This window comes from Crocuta crocuta, unplaced genomic scaffold (assembly GCF_008692635.1).
Source record: "Crocuta crocuta isolate KB4526 unplaced genomic scaffold, BGI_CrCroc_1.0 scaffold333, whole genome shotgun sequence".
In the NCBI taxonomy this organism is placed as follows: domain Eukaryota; kingdom Metazoa; phylum Chordata; class Mammalia; order Carnivora; family Hyaenidae; genus Crocuta; species Crocuta crocuta.
The window spans coordinates 481,999-497,291 of record NW_027532856.1 but is presented as its reverse complement, the minus strand read 5'-3'; the positions used below and the strand labels follow the sequence as shown (position 1 = coordinate 497,291).

At 39.9% G+C, this 15,293-nt stretch overlaps 1 protein-coding gene across 1 annotated transcript in view; it reads right to left on the bottom strand.

Moving 5' to 3' along the window:
• The window catches only part of ACACA (acetyl-CoA carboxylase alpha), a 270,686-nt gene extending 255,851 nt beyond the window's left edge, over positions 1-14,835 (bottom strand). Inside the window, exon 1 of the mRNA XM_077745585.1 lies at positions 14,763-14,835. The gene's annotated coding sequence lies outside the window, so the exon portion shown is untranslated. The remainder of the gene's footprint in view (positions 1-14,762) is intronic.
• Between the last annotated feature and the right edge of the window lie 458 nt (positions 14,836-15,293).

Here is a 15,293-nt window from a genome sequence, read left to right as displayed (position 1 = left end):
TATATGTTCTTATGACTAGGAGGTAGGAAACCTCCTTTTTCTTTGCCCTGGACAGGTTAACAATCTTATGGTCACTCCTCCCCTCCACTCTCAGAAACAATTCTACTTCTGTAGCTCACAAGATGGTCCTCATGCTGCCCTGAGTTACCATTTATCTTTTTATGTATACTGTCTAGTTCTTATGCTTAAAGTCTGTGGTTGCTGTGTCAATTTGTCTATATTATTTTGAATCCAACAAAGCACCACGTTCATAGCAGACACTCAAAATATGTTGATAACGTCATACCACTAAATGGATAGCTGAGGGGGTAGAATAACTTTCTAGAAGAAAATGAGGTAATCTTTATTTTTAAAAAATTTTTTGAAGTAATCTTTATTTTCAATCAAAACTGCTTTTGGTTACCAGGAAGATGCAGACCAATGAGAGGCCATCCTGGAATTGCTGGTTAACACTTGAATTCATCTGTCTGAATTTATATTCTTTTCTCTCATATTTCTTTATCTCTTCATCTTTCTCTCTGTTCCTTATTCTATCACTTTTCTTTTTCCTTCTTTTTCTTTTTCTTTGCCTTATTTAATGACCTGACTTACCAGTCATCTATTACCAGAAATTTCATTTAATCTGAATTCCTGGGGAACTTGGACCCATATCTATAGTTAAATTTCAGGCTCCCAAAGCCTTTTTTCTAACTAACCTTCCTTCATGCGGTACAGTGTAGCAATGGGTGAGCCATGGGTTGTAATGCACAAACTTTTACCAGATTTGTGAATTTGCGCCACCCAGTGGCTGAAGTTACTAACTTCGTCCTCTGAAAAAAGTGGGCATAGATAAATGTAAAATAAGCAAATGCAAACAAATGTTAAGTCTGTACATATTACTGGCCCAAAGGGGCCATTCTTAACAGTCACATACTGTCCTATTTTAAGTCTATTTTCTAAAATTTATAAAATAGGATAAAGAAGAATACATTTAGAGGTATAGTGTCATGGTCTCCACAGAATAAGATGATGCCAAGAAGACTTTCCAAGGATTTATTCGGGTTACTACTTCTCCCTCATGTACTGGAAAAGAAGAATAAAAGTGCAGACTATACTACAAAGTCCGTATTGCTCCCTAGAAGAATCAAATATTCAACAGAAAAGACACTGAATTTATCCTCAGGTTTTCTCTTGGTTGCTTTTAACTTTTCCCTTTTTTTTGGGGGGGGGGGGGTTGTTAGTCCTTTTGATTTAAAATAGATTTTATTTTTAAGTAACCTCTATACTCAACGTGAGGCTTGAACTCACAACCCTGAGAATGAGTCTACATGCTCTATTGACTAAGCCAGCCAGGCACCCATGTTAATCTTTTTTTATTTTATTGAATTATAGAAGTCTGTATTCTTGGCCATATTCTTGGACACTAATCCTCTGTCTGTGAAACACCTTACAATCAAAAGTGTATTTCTAAGATATTCCTTGACATGCAGATTTACACATATACAAACTACTGTCAGGCTCTGAAGCTGTGGAAATCCCCTTTGGCTCCAAGAATTTGTTCTGACTTTGCCTTCTATGGCTGCATTTAAAAAGCTATTTGAGGATTGCCTGGGTGGCTCACTTAAATGTCTGCTTTCGGCTCAGGTCATGACCTTATGGTTTGTGAGAGAGCCCCATGTGGGTTGTTCGTGAGAGAGCCCCATGTGGGTTGTTGTCAATGCAGGGCCCACTTGGGATCCTCTGTCATTCCCCACCTCCTCCTCTCTCTCTCTCTCTCTCTCTCAAAAATAAATACATAAACTTAAAGAAAAATACATTAAAAAATAAAAAACTATCTGACACATCTACAACTCCCACAAAACTTAACATATTTCTTAGAAGGATTTCAAGGACTCCCATCTTGTAGGACTCTGCTTTGCCAACACATACATGACAAAATAAGGTAGCTGGGTCATCAGAATATTCCCACCCTATTCAATTATTTATGGTAGGAAGAGGAAAAAAGCAGGTCTCGTAAAGCTACTACTGTCTGTCACTGTCTTATTCTGAAATTAAACCAGCTAGTAATGCACATGTTCAATTTCAGAATTATTTATTTAGATACTTTTTTTCTAGGCATTTGTAATGACTCAATAGTGTTGAAAAGAATCGTAACATGCAGCAGCAATAGCTAAACTCCTCAGCCTATTTTCCACTAAAAAGCACAGAGCTCTCCTTAAAGTATCTTTGCCCAACATTTTTATCTGCCTAAGCACAGGCAAGATAGTCCACATGCCAAAGTAACATCACATTAGGGAAATGTGGCCTCCTTTTCTCTCTGCTGTGATGTCACTGTTTACCCTTTTCACCTCCCTCCTTCCCACCTAGATAGGAAATAATCTCAACTATAGAAAAAAGGGGAAGCTGAGAAAAAGAGAGATAAACTGATCCAGGAACACGAAAGGAGAGTTCGAGAGCTGAGTGATACAATTGAACGGAACAATATCTGTATCATAGGAATTCCAGAAGAGAAGAAAGAGGGAAAGGCGCAGAAAGAGTCCTTGAACAAATTATAGCAGAGAACTTCCCCAATCTGGGGAAGGAAACAGACATTGAAATCCAAGAAGCACATGAACTCCCCTCAGATGTAACTAGGATCGACCTTCTGCACGACATATCATAAGTAAAACTGGCAAAATATAAGGACAAAGAGAAAATTCTGAAAGCAGCTAGGGAAAAGGGGGCCCTAACATACAAAGGGAAATCTATCAGAGTGGTTATAGACCTATCTACTGAAACTTGGCAGGCCAGAAAGGAATGGCAGGAAATCTTCAATGTGATGAACAGAAAATATATGCAGCCAAGAATCCTCTATCCAGCAAGCCTGTCATTCAGAATAGAAGGAGAGATAGAAGTCTTCCCAAATAAACAAATATTGAAAGAATTCGTCACCACTAAAATAGACCTACAAGAAATCTTGAGGGGGACTATATGAGGGAAATGTTGCAAGGAACACAAGGTACCAGAGACACCACCACAAGCATGAATCCTATGAAGGACACAATGACTCTAAGCCCATATTTTTCAATAATAACACTGAATGNCAATCACAAACAGAAACAATCTTAAGGACAAGAATGTGCTAATAGCAGGGGTCTTTAATACTCCACTTACAGCGATGGATAGATCAACTAGACAGAAAATTACTAAAGAACCAATGGACTTGAATGACACATTGGACCAGATGGAGTTGAAAGATATATTTACAACTCTACATCCTGAGGCCATGGAATTCACTTTCTTCTCAAGTGCACATGGCACATTCCCCAAGATAGATCACATACTGGGACATAAAGCAGCCCTCAATAAATATAAAGAATTGAGATTATACCATGCTNACAGAATGGGAAAAGATAGTTGCAAATGACATATCAGATAAAGGGTTAGTATCCAAAATCTATAAGGAACTCACCAAACTCCACACCCGAAAAACAAACAACCCAGCGAAGAAATGGGCAGAAAACATGAACTGACACTTCTCCAAAGAGGATATCCGGATGGCCAACAGACACATGAAACGATGCTCAGCATCTCTCCTCATCAGGGAAATACAAATCAAAACCACACTGAGATACCTCCTCATGCTGGTCAGAGTGGCTAAAGTGAACAAATTAGGACACTACAGATGCTGGCGAGGACGTGGAGAAACAGGCACCCTCCTACACTGTTGGTGGAAATACAAACTGGTGCAGCCCCTCTGGAAAACAGTGTGGAGGTTCCTCAAAAATTGACAGTAGAACTCCCCTATGACCCAGCAATAGCACTGCTAGGAATTTACCCAAGGGATACAGGAGTGCTGATGCATAGGGGTACATGTACCCCAATGTTCCCGGCAGCACTCTCAACAATAGCCAAAACATGGAAAGAGCCTAAGTGTCCCTCAACGGATGAATAGATCAAGAAGATATGGTTTATCTATACAATGGAATACTACATGGCAATGAGAAAGAATGAAAACTGGCCATGTGTAGCAACATGAATGGAACTTGAGGGTGTTATGCTGAGCGAAATAAATCAGGCAGAGAAGGACAGATACCATATGTTTGCACGTATAGGTGGATTAGGAGGAACTTAATGGAAGACCATGGGGGAGAAGAAGGGGAAAAATAGTTGGGGAGAGGGAGGGAGGCAAACCATGAGAGACTCTTGAATACTGAGAACAAATTGAGGGCTGATGGGGTGGGGGAGAAGGGAAGGGGAGTGATTGGCATGGAGGACACTTCTTGGGATGAGCACTGGGTGTTATATGGAAACCAGCTTGACAATAAACTATTTACAAAAAAAAAAAAGGAAATAATCTGACTCCCATATCTATGCTTTCAATGAAAATCCTTCTCTCCTACCCACTTATTCTTCCTGGGGATTAATCTTATACCTTTTATCCTCTAACTGTAGACAGTAGTAAGAACCAACATTTCCTATACATCTTACACATCTACTATGTAAGAATAAAAGCTTTGTCTTCTGCTAAATAATGTTAGGAAAGTAAGTAGGTTAAGGAGTACATTGGTGGCCTAAAGTACCACAACTGCCTCTATCTCCCCATAGCTGCTCTCTTGCTTCTCTTTAATCTGTACACGGTTCTCCACCCTGTAGCCAGAATGAGCTTTTCAACATGCAAATTTGACCATGTTACTCTTCCGCTAAAAACCATTCAGTGACTTCCCACTGCTATCAGGATAAAGCTCAAAATTTTACCAAGACCCCTAAGGCCCTAAATAATCTAGCCTGTCTTCTTCTCTACCCTCATCTCCCCCCACTGTACCTACTCTAGCTTTGGCCACAGTGGACCGGCTTCCTTCCTTCTTGCCAGAGACTATGCAGTTCTCTGTGCCTCAAATACACTTCCTTAGCCCTTCCTTCCCCTTCCTTCCCTACTATTTGCCTATTAAACTCCTACTCATCTTTCAGTTACTGGCTTAACAGCTACCTCCTTCACAGAGTCCTCCCTGACCTCCCAAACTCCACCAGGTTTACAGTGTAAATTTCCTCCTGTGGTATTCATCTGTTTGTAATAGTTTTCCTCGGGCATTTTTGGGTGCCTCTCTCATAGGTGAGCTACACTAAGAACAGGGGACCATGCCTGTTTTATTTACATCGTGTCCTTATTTCTAGAGCTGTGTCTGACATTTGTAGAGATTTCATAAAGAACTGCCCTTAATGAAAAAAGAGACAGATGGGGCTGAGTGGTTCTCTTTCCTTCAAGGTTCCCAGATCCTAGAAATTTAGAACCCATCTTTTCTGTCTTTCCTTCTTTTACCATGAGTCACCAGCGTCACCCTCATTTCACTTAACCCTCTGAAGGAACTACAATTATTATTTGTACTTTATGGAAGAGAAAATTAAGGATCAGCCACTTACCCAAGGTCCCAGAGCTAGTAAGTGACAGAGCTAGGATTCCGATGCAAGTAGGTGACCTCAAAATCTCCACACTCTTAACCACTACCAATTTACAACTTTCATTGATATTTCTCTTGCTGGTTGACCTCTTCCTTATCTACTTCTTTATATCTGGAGGATTCGCTCTTTGTGATATGAGTTGCAAACATTTTTTTCTATTTTCCCATTTATGTTTTGACATTAAGGTGTTATTTTGTTCTGCAGAAACTGAGCTTTGGATAGTCAAATTATTACCTCTGCTTTTATGCCTTTTTTATTTTCAGTCATAATTAGATTTTCCTTCCCCGTGTCAAGATTCTAAAGGAATTTTCTCATATTTTCTGCTTTTAACTTTTATATTTTTATTTAAATATTTAATCCATTTGGAGTTTATCCTGAAATGAGGTACACACTGATACTTATTTTTTCCAGATGGTTATCCAATTGTCCACACCATTTATTGAGTAGCATTGCTTTATTATACACTAATTCCTGTATTTATTTTGGCTTATTTCTGTATATTTTATTCTGTTACATTTGTCTTTCCATATGCTTGTATAATTGACACTTTTTTCCCCCAAAGAACATTTTCTAACCTTTTTCTTTGACTTCTCTGTAGTATTTGGCGCTGTTGACTAATTCATTTTCTTTGATGTACTTTAGTGCTATATTGCTAGATTACTGAGTAGGTGAATGAACACATACTTAGGGCACTAACAACTCAGGGGCAGCAAAATAATAATGAAGAAGATATAGGCAGAGAGGTTACCACAGGAAAAATAAGAATTTTGTTGGACTCCCCTTACACATACATTCTATCTTACAATATTTTTATTTGAAAATTTTAAAGAAACTCTATGCCCAATGTGGGGTTCCAACTTACAACCTAAGATCAAGAATTGCATGCTTGGGATGCCTGGGTGGCTTAGTCAGTTGAGTGTCTGACTCTTGATTTTGGATCAGGTCATGATCCCAGGGTAAGAGGATGGAGCCCCACGTCAGGCTCCACACTGAGCATGAAGCATGCTTGGGATTCTCAATCTCTCCCCCTCTCCACCCCTCTACCCAGCTCATGCGCTCTCTCTCTAAAAATTAAATAAATAAATAAACACATACATACATACATAAAAGAATCACATGCTCTATCAACTAAGCCAAACAGGCACCCCAATATTTTTATTTAAAATTACACAAGAAGTACCATGTTTTCAGTTACTTAGGGCCTACAGGGTCTTAATAATGCTCTGCTGACCACCCCCAACCTCCCATCTTTATTGCCACTTCTCCTAAATCTACTTTCTGGACTGTGGGCTCTTCCTCTGTATCTTACCTGTTGTCATCCAGATTTCTATTCTTTACCTTTCTTTTCTCTTTTTCTATTCAATGAACTCAGGCAATCTCATTCTCTCCTTTGGCTTCAAAATTTCCAGCAATTTGTGCTAACTCCCTAATCTGTATTATCTGACCTAGACTTCTCCTTTAGCTTTTGAATCTGCCTAGCGAAGGTCACCTGTATATCCTACAGACACCTACAACTTGACATATCCAGAACAAAACCTGCCCTGTCCCCTTCAGGTCTGCTCTTTGCCTGATGGTTCCTTTCTTGGTAAACAGCACCACCATCCATCTAGTCAACCACGCTGGACATTTGAAAATCATCTTTAATTCTATTACTGCTCACTTTTCTCCCCCTAATTAATTACTTTTTAAACACTTGAAATCCATTCCATTTCTTCTTCCTCATCCCTATTCTAATGATGCTAGTTCAAGCCCTCATCATCTCTTACTTGGACTGCTAAAACCCCTGGCCTTTCATTTTGCTACTTTTCAGTCCACATCACTGCCAGAGAGATTTAGGTCTAAAACCCAGATGGAATAATGCCACTTCCCAAATCAAAATGCTTCACTGACTTTCCATGGCCTCTGAGTAAAGTGCATAGCCCACTACAGTCTGACCTCTGTCAACCCGTATAATATCAGGTACAGTGGCCCTCCTTTCCTGCTCTCTGTACTCCAGTCACATAGACCAAATTGGCCACCCTATTTCATGCTTGTGGTCTTTGAATAATTTGTTCCTTCTGCTTGGAATTTCCTTCCCACTCTTCTCCAAGACTTAACTCATCATTTCCCAGGGACTTACACCTTAATTCTCCCTACAACTGGTGAGTCCCTTCTTGGAGCCCTTAGTGTACCTAGCACATCTGTTACAGCATGTATTATCTTGCAATTATTTTTATGCCTGTCTCCCCAACTTGACAATGAGCATCTTTTTGAGAACAGAGACCATTTTATTAGTCCTGGTGCAGTCCTTGGCCTTGAATAGTGCTAAGTAATATTTACAAAGTAAAGGAATGAACACATAAGAATGTTCTAGAAGTTTCAAATAAGTTTTGTAAGAAGTTTTGTAAGTTAACTTGTTGAAGACTGGTAGACTTTCTGTCAGAAGGCCTCTCAGGCTGTTTTACAGGCTTAGAAACCCAAATTTTCCATATACAGAGAATGGCCCCAATATTTAGGAACAGGTTTACCCTAATCAAGCTCATATGTAAATTTATCAATTACAACTAATAATATAATTGTCATACGTACAAAAATACTATCCTCTGTACTAGCATATCCTGAACCTGAAAGTAAGCCTGTATGGGAAGCTTTATTATTCATGTATAATTGTTTGCACTCTCAATGGAAGAGAAAAAAAATCTTATTCTTGAGGAGCAAAAAAAAAAAAAATCTTACCCTTTTTATGTACCATATATATGTATATAAATATGTTTTTATATATAAACAGACATCTATCTGTAATATTAGAACTTCATTGCAGGAAGCAATTAGGAGAAAAAGTGTTTAAAAGGCTCCTTAGGGCTGATAATAATGATAAAAATCTTGAGAAACACTTAAAGTTTAGCCCCTATACTAATTCTTTCTTCAGGAATTAGAATTGGCGGGTTAGTTCTAAAATTCAAATATTCGATGGCATTAGGCCATACAGTAGCCTGTTACAGGGTGATTATGCATAAAATTCATTAGCCAAGACTCTTTCCTTTGAATGGGCACTCAGAAAGTCAGACTCCATAGGCTTCAACTCTTCCATTACTAACTAACCCCTCCTCTTTCAGGAGGGTTCATTATCCCTTTGGATATGCTCAGTATGTATTCAGTATTTTTCAGGAGCCAGACCACTTCTTAAAAACCTTTATATACCTTGGTTGGGATCCATCACCTTATCTTCTGAAGTTGTGAAAAGTAGTGCTTACAAGTTGGAGGTTGAAGTTTGAATCTCTACTATGCAGCCTGCTTACCCTCTCTGAGCATCAGTTTCTGCATCAGTAAAATGGGAGTAACAACGCCTCTCTTAATGGGCTTTTAAGAACCAAAATGAGAAAATATATATAGAAAGCCTTGAGCAATAGCTATTTCTAGTACCAAATTGGGAGGAGAACCCTGCTGTTTCATTTTGAAAATGTGTTTCTGTGTGTCTGTGAGTACATGATTCAACAGTAGAGTCAGGGAAAACTATTGTCCTTGGCATGATTACAGATTCTAGAAAATTAATAAGGTGAGCAGACAAACACTGAAACTATGTAAAAACAACCAATTAGTCATTTATGGAAACAGTTTAACATTTAAGGCCTAATTATCATGCAGCACAATAACAATAACATATATCATTAAATACGCATCAGATTAACCTCATCATAAGTTTTACTTGATTATAATAGTAAAGTACTCATTCTGTTACTCTAAGGAACAGTCTCATAGTTAATTGCTCATAATGCATAAGTCTGTTCACTATTTACATTAAGTAAATGGGATATAGCTCGAGTTTGTTCTGTGCTAGCTAGTGGTAAAGCTGGATTATCCATCCTTGATTGAAACTATGTATTGATTTTGTGACCTATGAGATAATTTACACTCTTTATTATGTATAGAAAGGTGCTAAAGAAGCAAGCAGCAAAAGAAATTCCGTTTAATTGCTTAGTGTTCTGGAAACCTACAGGTTTCTAGCAGGTAGATATGATTCAAATAATGAAAAAAGTCTAAGGTTGAGCATTGGCCAACCTAGCCTAGTTCAACTTCTAAACAAGTCCCAGGGTCATCCTGTAGAGCCCTTCTAGAATTAGAATTACAATTATAATTTATTTGACTCTCGCCATGAACTAGGTATTTTATTTTTACACTTTTATTTTTTTATTTTTAAATTTTTTTTAATGTTTTATTTATTTCTAGGAGAGAAAGAGAGAGAGACAGCGTGAGCAGGGCAGAGTCAAAGAGAGAGGGAGCCACAGACTCGGAAATAGGCTCCAGGCTCTGAGCTGGCAGTCAGCACAGAGCCCGATGCAGGGCTCGAACCCACGAACCGCGAGATCATGACCTAAGCAAAAGTCGGACGCTTAACTGACTAAGCCACCCAGGCGCCCCTATTTCTTTTTTTTATTTTTAAGTAATCTCTACAACCAACGTGGGGCTCAAACTCACAACCCTGGGATCAAGAGTTGTATACTATACTAACTGAGCCAGTCCCTGAACTAGGTATTTTAGTTATATAGCCATATCCTTACAAAACTCTTATGAATTAGGTACCATAATTTTCATTTTACACCTGAGGAGAAAAAAGGCACAGAAAGATAAAAGCTTGCTTAAATACTTGAAGGTAGTAAAGGGTGAAGGTAGTAAAGGGTAGTAGTTAAATTTGGTAGTTAAAATTTTTCTGATCAACAGAAGTCACTCAGCAGCAATATATTCCTAGTTCACCTTTTCGGATTCTACCCAAAGCCTGGTGACTCATGAGACAGATATTTTGTACTTTGTATAGATCAAACAGAAGTCAGTGTGGTGAGGAAGAGGCAGAAGACGTGGGAAGCAAAAGCCCAGATTCACGAACACTTTGCTTAATGGCCATGGCATTTTGAAAATCCTGACTATCTGCTAACTCTTCAGTTTTAAGTTACATTTGGGCCATTTATTAGCTACATTTGGCCAGATCTGGTTTTCATCCTGGCTGTGCTACCCTGTGACTAAATGACTTTCGGCAAGTGTTTTTTTGTTTTGTTTTTTTACCTTTCTGAGCCTTATTTTTCCTTATCTGTAAAGTAGGATGCAGCAGGGCCCTGTAGGAGAATTTTTTTTTTTCCCCTCTTGTTCATCTCTGGGATCTTTAGGACCCTCTTACTTATGCAGAAGCATCCCAGACAGTCTACCATGCAGAGAAAGGACTACATAGCCTTACATTTCTATAAATAAATTAGCAGAAGTGCTTCAACCTTACCTCTGCAGGCTGGTCATAATTGGGGTAGATCAAGTTAAATAAGCAGTTTAGAAACCTTCTGGAAAGAAAGGGACTGATCCCTTAACTCCTTTGACTAGGGTGGTCACAAAAAGAGAAAGAAAAGGAGGGAGGAGTAAGGGGAGTAAGAATGAGGAAGGCAATGCTGCTGAATGCAAGAAGCAGCAGCAGAGGCTGAGGAGGCTAGAACCACTCCTGAGTTGGGCCAAAGGGGAGTCTGTGCTTCTATGAAAGTAGCTCAGCATGTGAACTCCAAAAGCTGAGAGCTAAGAACTATAATCTTTGAGGTTCATGTCTTCTGTGGGGTGAAACCCTCTCTACTAAGTATGTCATGGAAAATTCCTTGCCTCGAAGGACCCCTGTAACTGGCAAAGGACTCTGTCCCAGGACCTAAATCTCTGGCTAACTTACATTTACTAGGTATACCTCAGAATTTAAAGGGGAGGAAGTTGAAACCCACAAGAAGGCATAGACTTTCAGACTTTCTGGTTTTATCTATTTGTATACCAAACGGCAAAGAACCACTTCAGTTACAGGAAAAATAAGTATTAGACAAGACAAAGTTTATAAAGACTTTCAGCACTCAGGACAAGTGAATAATAAGAAATGGTAGACAAGCCTTTCCATACAGAGGGAAGCTCAGAAACTGCACTTGATTCCAAACACAGCAGCTTAACAGTTGAAGAGGAGCTATTTGGATATCGTGGACTTGGTCAATGGCACCTACATCACAGACCCTGGCAGTAGGATAAAATTTTCCCTCTTGGATTTCAAGTTCAAAAGCCAATCTCCTCCATTAAGAATGAAAGGGCTTCAGGGCACTTGGCTGGTTCAGTTGGTTGAGTGTCTGACTTCGGCTCAGGTCAGGATCTCATAGTTCATGAGTTCAAGTCCCATGTCGGGCTCTGTGCTGACAGCTCAGGGCCTGGTGCCTGCTTCAGATTCTGTTTCCCTTGCTCTCTGTCCCTCGCCTGCTCATGCCCCCTCTCTCAAAAATAAATAAACATTTTAAAAAATTTAAGAATGGAAGGGCTTCAAAAATGTGATATCGATCCGTCCTGAAGTTCAATCTTCAAAAATATTACTTCAACATAAACTGATCTTGGTATTATTAAATTTCTGTCTTATGAGGTTTTTATCATGTTCCTTTACAGACATGTTGAGTGAGGGGACAAAGAAGGCACTTGGTTATCTCTGCTGTAACGAGTTGAATACAAAGTACTCTAGAAGCATGTTCAAAAGGCTACCTTAACCCATGGGGCACCTGGGTGGTGGAGCCTGCTTCAGATTCTGCGTCTCTCTCGCTCTCTGCCCTTTGCCCACTTGTGCTCTGTCTCTCAAAAATAAATAAAATCTTAAAAAAAAAAACAAAAAAACACAAGAAGGCTATTTAACCCAGAGTTTAGAGGGGGGGCTGTCAGGAAACATGGTCCTGAGGAAATGATGTCTAGGTTGAAGTGGAAGAACCTTGGCAAAGGAAGCCTGGAAGTAACAGGGGAAATGCAGGTACTTCTGTCTGGTTGGGAAATGAAGAATAAGATGGGGCAGTGCTGACAGAGAAATAGGAAGACGCTAGATCCTGAAGGGCTTTCTACAAACAGTGGCCATATAATTTATTGTACAAACTGAGACGCTTCTGAGAGTAAAATGAGGCAATATTACTAATTACAAGGGAACAACAAGAACAAATCAGGGCTGTCTTAAGCAAATTGGGGCTTATGGTCACCCTACTTTTTTTTTTTTTTAACTTTTATTCTGTGTGTGTGTTTGAGAGAGAGAGAGAGCTGGGAAGAGAACCAGGGGGAGAGAGAGGAGAATCTTAAGCAGACTCCACGCTCAGCGAAGCGGGGCTCAATCCCATTACCATGAGATCATGTCCTGAGCCAAATTCAAGAGTCCCGTGCTCAACTAACTGAACCATCCCAGGTCACCCTACTTTTAAGTCATGTTCAGGTGCTTGGACCTCCAGTGAAAGCAGGTATCTTCTTCTTCTTTTTATGTATATATTTAAGGGTACTGAAGTTACAAATAAGAATGGACATAGTGTCTGTCCTTAAGCCCTGTCTAAAGAAGAACATATCTAAAGAAACAATTTTAACAGTTATACAACTTTGGTACTAGTCTCTCCTCTGAGCTCTAAATTTACATATATCATTTCTACTGGGACTGCAAAACACAAATCCAAAACAGAACTTTTAATTTTTCTTCCTGCAGCTGGTGTTTCACTTTCCCTCAGCTGGTCTTATAATTGATGCCACTATCCACTACATTGCTGAACACAAAACCCCAGAAAAGGGTTAATCAGTGTTATCCTTCCTCTCACTGTGCATTTTAATTCCTGCACATCTTTCTTACGCACAATAACTAAATTGGGGCTTAGAATTCTAATGAGAGCCTAACATCAATTGAAGCTCAGGGTAATTTTCAGGTGCTTGAATGCTATGTTTTTAATGAAGAGATCCCAGGATTATGTGGGGATTGTTTTTTCCACAATAGTACAACACTGATGACTCATACTCAATTTGTTGACAATCATGACGTCCAGATCTGGATATATGCCTGAACCAGTGTCAAAAACTTCAGTTTAGGTGAGAAAGACATTCATTAAGATAAATCCTCGCGTGTCTGACCCTATCTCATCTTTGTGGAGATAGTGAGTGGTTGCAGAGGTGTAATGCATAGGTGAAACACCAATGTTGATAAACTACCTGTTGAACGACTGCTGTGTAAAAGGACAATTTATGCTTTAAAGAGTAGTTTTAACAGTTCTACCATCTACTCTCGACACAGCTGTCAGAGTGATCCTTTCAAAACAAATCTGATTACCTCCCACAATACACACATCATGGAGTCTTTCATGAGCCATCTCTGCAAAGAATCTGCTCTAAAATACATGAAATCCAAATCCACACTCTTTGACAAAATAAGTTTTCCAAATTGTTAAACTCTAAATTAAAGTTTCCTTCAGTTAAAAATTTAAAAAATCTTATTACTCCTTTGCTCTCAACCCTTCCATGGTACTCTACCACATCCTCCCAAAATCCAAAGTCCAACCATGGTTTATGAGATGATGCATGATCTGGTTTCTGCCCGTTTCCCAACTTATTTCCCTAATTTGCTGTGCTGCAGCCACATTGGTCTCCTTGCTTCTTCTCCAACAAGTCAAGCAAGTCAGTCCCTGTCTCAGAGCCACTGCAATTGCTGCTTCTCTTCTCCTAGAATAGTTTCCCTCTGGGAAAATCCACGTGCTGCCTCCCTTATTTAATGATTAGGTTTCTGCTTATGGGCTCTTTCAATTAAGAAGCCTTCCTTGTCTACCTCATCTAAAATGCCATGCCCACATCACTCTTATCCCTTTATTCTGATTTTTTTTCCATTAACTTGTCACATTACTGGACATTATCTATTATCTAGTAATACGTGTATTGTTTATTGTCAATCTTTCCCACTATTAACGTGAGGCAGAGACTGTTTTGTTCACTGCTGAATTCTCAGCACCTGGAACAGTGTCTGCTCATTAAATATTTGTTGAATAAACGACTAAATAGATTTTCAGGATACATCAAATGTAAAACTACACTATAATGTATCTACTGACATGATGCATAGGATAATGTCAAAACGTTAACTGCTTATTTAACACGGAGGGAGCTGGTTTTCTCATTATTTTCGCTTGTGTGAACTTCCTGATTATTTTTCAGAATGAATTTGTAGTATTTATATACTGAAAGATGAATAAAGAGGCTATACCAGCAGAAAATGCAAATGAATTCAAACTGAGACTGGGCAAATTTCCGAAAGACAGACTTCTAAATAGGTGTAATCGCATAATGGTGTAATTAACCACGGCCTGAATCCCCTTCCCAGCCTCGTGATCCCAAGTTACTTATAAGCCAGTCTCCACGTCTTCACCTGGAAGATGGGGATATTAATAGTGCCTACCTCACAAGGTTGTTTTTGAAGATTAAAATGACACCACGGATGTAAGCTCCTTTGTACAATGCCTGGCATGCAATAAATACTCGACAAATGGTAGCTATTATAATAATTAGTAGAAGTAAAAAGAGATGTTGGGACGTACCTAGCCCTCAAGATTGACATCAGAGTGGACCACCACATCCTCTCATCATTGCGCCTCAATGGGCCCCTGAAGCCCAAAGAGGGGATGGTTCTTTCCAAAGAGAATTTCGACGTTCCAGAAGCATCTGAATAAAACGTACCCTGTATACCCTTACACCATTCAGTCAGTCTCGTTAATCCACAAGCAGCACAGCAAGACCCGACTGGCCCCAGTTTCAGTCGCGGCAACAGGGGCGAGGGGTGGGAATGTTAGAAACACAAAAGCAGGACGGTATCCGCCCGCTCCACCTCACCGCACTCTGGCGCGGATCGAACGGCGCCACGCACCAGCAAGCCTCTGGCGACCCGCAACGCGCCACACGCAAAAGTGACTGCTGCCTGGACTCAAGTCAGGCAAGCTACTCAGTCAGCCCTAGCCCCCTCCGGGCCTCTGCCAGAGGACCGCAGCGGGCTTACGAGGCCCGGGCGCGGGCCGAGGGGGCGGCGACGGGGCCGCGAAGGCCGGGGAAAGGCGGCGGGGGCGGCGCGCTCG